Raw genomic sequence first — 253 nt, 5'->3', positions numbered from 1 at the left:
TCTTCTATTCGCTCCTCATCCCAACCATATCGGTAACCCTCTTCGCTTTTTTTCTAAAAGTTTTGCCCTCATCTTTTTTTCTCATTTTCTAAGCGTGAACACACAAGAAGAAGCCATACAGGGAAACTAAACAATCAAACAAACAAACACCGAAAACAAGTGTTGCAGCTGAGATGGTTATGCGGTTAATAAATGGACCGCAACACAAAATACAAATACAAGACGCACTTATTTCACATACGCCTCGGCAACC

Source organism: Trypanosoma equiperdum, assembly GCF_001457755.1.
Source record: "Trypanosoma equiperdum strain OVI genome assembly, contig: ctg_1451, whole genome shotgun sequence".
In the NCBI taxonomy this organism is placed as follows: Eukaryota; Euglenozoa; class Kinetoplastea; order Trypanosomatida; family Trypanosomatidae; genus Trypanosoma; species Trypanosoma equiperdum.
Note: the sequence above shows the minus strand (reverse complement) of the source record.